Raw genomic sequence first — 3891 nt, forward strand, 5'->3', positions numbered from 1 at the left:
AAAAATTAATGTGACCTTGACCTGACCTTCGCTACGCAACCCAAGGTCAAACTGATGTGATCAGTAAATACATCTTTTTAAACGCCACAACTTTTATCTGAAACATTTTTTTCTAAAATGCTTAGTTTTCGAGATATTTCACCGGTCCGGGACTTTTTGAACACCTTGTATATTATAAATAAAAGGACGTTCGGTGGCATTTATATGTGTTAATAGTTCTGAATTATTTTTACCTGTAAATAATATGACAATATTTAAATTAACGTAAGTATTAAAATTCAATCAAGAGATGTGTATATAGAGCTTGTCATTTGTGTAGTGATGTAAAATTAAGCGCTCGTGCACGCTACTGAGTATACGACTCGCGGAACGGCGTTTACTTATATATCTTTATGTTCGTAAAATTTAAATATGAAACAATATGGATAGAATAATATAGATAGAATAAAAGAAGTTAATTTTTCCACACACATACACTATATATACAGGGTGTTTACGAATTCCACCGACAAACTGATAGGATGTATTTGTGGTCAATAGAGGATCAATTTTTCAATATGTTTATTTGGTCAGATCACGTTCGTGAAAAACAAGACTTTGAGCGGATATGCCGCTCAATAGTCCGCCCATGTCAATTGTGCATTGAAGTTAATGGATGAAATTTCGAACACTTGTTGTAACTGCTAACAATACTCAATAAAGTTGTTTTGCACTCTCTGTATCAATGTCTTTTTTACCATAATGTTTCATGACTGCACTGACTTTCACGTCTGATATCTCTGTAGCAAAGCAGATCTAACTAAATAAACATAATGAAAAATTGATCCTCTATTGACCATGAATACATCCTATCAGTTTGTTGGTGGAATTCGTAAACACCCTGTATAACGAATTCAGTAAATTAAAAAGTAAGACTATTTTCTTAATTGTTTAAAATGTTGTTTATTTTTATATAGCCTATTTTATTTTTCATAAAAAGCCATATTATTTTTGTTTAAGAAGTTTTTTTTGTATAATACTACTAATAGTTACCAAGATAGCAAAAAAAGGATAAAGCTTTGAGAGATAGTTTTATCCGTTAAACTTGCCTTTGCCGACATAAAAAATGTGTCTATTATTTTTTGCTACTCTATAAATATGCCAAGTTTCATCAAAATCAGAAACGAACAATTCGCGGTTGTCCCTTATGAGTATCAAGAAGTGAACTTTAATAAATATATATGTACATAAGAATAAGTTAGAATCTAATAAATTCGAAATAAAACAAAATCAATCAGAACAATTAATCTGTTATACAACAACGTAAATCCGGTTTAGTAACAATCATAGTTAATGAATTCTTTCATTAAATTAAAATATATATTTAAACCTAAAATAATATACCAATACAAAAGCTTATTAACTACAGTTGTTACTAAACCGGAGTAAAGTTAAAGTGTAAACGTAGTCATCATTTTACGATTATATATACATTTGATATATCAAAATCTTTACTTTTAGATGTAAAGAGTTTTTAATAAAGTTTTAGGTAAAGTCTAAATTCGGTGTCAGATGAGGCCTTATAAAAGAATGAAGCAAAAAAATGATTATATTTACAAAGAATTTTTTATGGTATTTCAATCTGTGTATCTCGATCATGTATTTACGGATAAAGAGAGTGAAAGAGAATTTGACGCCCCGTTCGTCTACAACCTTGTCAATCCCTACATTTATTTCGACGCACTCGAATGTAATGTAGGAAAAGACATGATAAATCTGATCATATATAGAAGTAAACTAGGATTTAACTATTTGAAATATTAATTATCGCTTCCGCAAACACGGAAATACAGCCGTACGGAAAAACACGTAGCCAGTCAATGTCCTATTTTTTTTTAGTAAAAACTGGTAGTTTATTAGACAAAACATTAAAACATTTAGCAGATAAAACTTTTGAAAAACTTTTACTTTTGAAAAATAAAAACTTAAAATAGTGAATACTGTTTTAATATAATTTTTTTTATAATTTCTTACGGATAATTTTATAAAAATAAAATTACTTAAAAAATTATCTTTAACATAAATACTTATTAACATAAGTTGCGCTAATAATTTTATTTTTCATCTTTTAAAAGCAAAATCATCTTCATCTCATTTAACAAGAATCATTAAGATAAATTTAGAGATTTTTATCTTATCTCCATTCTAATGGTTTTAAAATCTAAGGCAAACACTGATTATGATATACTATTATAAACACAAAATTTGGATATTTACATTAAAAAAATTGTTAATGATTTGTCTAAGAATCTATTAAAATTACAGCTGGAATTTGTGGTATACTTTGAATTTATACTGAAGAATCCTGTTTTCTCATCGCGATCATCTTAATTTATGGCATCAGAAGCAATACGCGTTAAAAATTCTTACAAATGACGTCAAAATAAAAAATAATATATCCATAAAATGATATTTGCAATCGATTAAGCAGATCTGTAAAATGATCCAAATATTTTCTTTTCTCTCTAATAATAAAAAAAAATTATAAAATTAATGTAATAAAATCATGAGAAAACAAGTTAAAAGATAGGTTGTATGTCACGTTTTTTTTAATAATTCATACTATTTTAGATATGACCGATTGATTACAAGTATCATTTTATGGGTATATCTTTTTATTTTAAAGTATTCTGTAAAAATTTTTAGCGTGTATTTCCTTGTTTCTGATATCAATTAAGAGTTCAACGGCGAGAGATCAGAAACTTTGATAATAGAATATACAGAGTCTCTCGCTACTACTCCTTTATCTCTTAAGGATGGATTCCTGAGGTAATTTAAAGAAAAAAATCCTAATGCAAAAATGTTGAGGCTATAATACTTCTCAAATTATAAACGATTAAAGGTGATCAATTATATTGGCTAAAATACGCGCGCTCAAATACAGTATAACACACAATGGTACAAATGCATACACATAAGATACAGAACATTTGCATAAGATATGAAATTAGTTGTAAATCTCTGAAAGAAACGTCAAATGTGTGACAGCTTATTGATTCTCATAAATGTATTGTGTGATATTTTATTCATAACACTTTGACGAAATTGTTATTATTTGCGATATGTTATTTATTTAAATGATAGAAAAGGCAGATTATTATTACATACGTTGTATGAAACTTCCGTATCAATATTTGGAAAAGGGACGACATATGCATGCACTATTATGTGTTGTACCTGAGCACGCGTACTTTAGCCAGTATAATTGATCAATTTTAATTGTTTATAACTTGAAAAGTATTATAGCCTCGCCATTTTTGTATTAGGATTTTTTCAAATTACCTCAGGAATTCACCCTTATGAAATAATGCGGTAGTAGCGGGGACACTCTATACAAGGTGTCCCGAAGTCCCATGATGACCCTTGGTGAGAACGTAGAACAGATTGAGGTGAGCAAGAAAGTCTTGTGTCGTTTTGCGATATTCGCAATAGTTTTTGAGAAATTAATTATTTTGTCTCAACAAATCAGCGTACAGAAAGCGACAGCGGAAAGAAAGATGCCTTCGGCCGACGTGCGACCGTGACACTCGCGAATCGTATCTCGCCGCATCCCTCCGCCCATAGCTACGAGACATAGACTCGCTATGTCTCGTAGCTATGGGCGGAGGGATGCGGCGAGATACGATTCGCGAGTGTCACGGTCGCACGTCGGCCGAAGGCATCTTTCTTTCCGCTGTCGCTTTCTGTACGCTGATTTGTTGAGACAAAATAATTAATTTCTCAAAAACTATTGCGAATATCGCAAAACGACACAAGACTTTCTTGCTCACCTCAATCTGTTCTACGTTCTCACCAAGGGTCATCATGGGACTTCGGGACACCTTGTATAGAGTGTCCCCGCTACTACCGCAT

The 3891-nt window shown here is 30.9% G+C and overlaps 1 protein-coding gene across 7 annotated transcripts in view; it reads left to right on the forward strand.

Moving 5' to 3' along the window:
- The window catches only part of LOC116851756 (Fanconi anemia group D2 protein), a 112279-nt gene that overhangs the window by 106033 nt on the left and 2355 nt on the right, over positions 1-3891 (forward strand). The gene's annotated exons all lie outside the window — the stretch shown is intronic.

Source organism: Odontomachus brunneus, unplaced genomic scaffold (assembly GCF_010583005.1).
Source record: "Odontomachus brunneus isolate Ranch 3 - 2012 unplaced genomic scaffold, Obru_v1 Obru_scaffold_189, whole genome shotgun sequence".
Taxonomy (NCBI): domain Eukaryota; kingdom Metazoa; phylum Arthropoda; class Insecta; order Hymenoptera; family Formicidae; genus Odontomachus; species Odontomachus brunneus.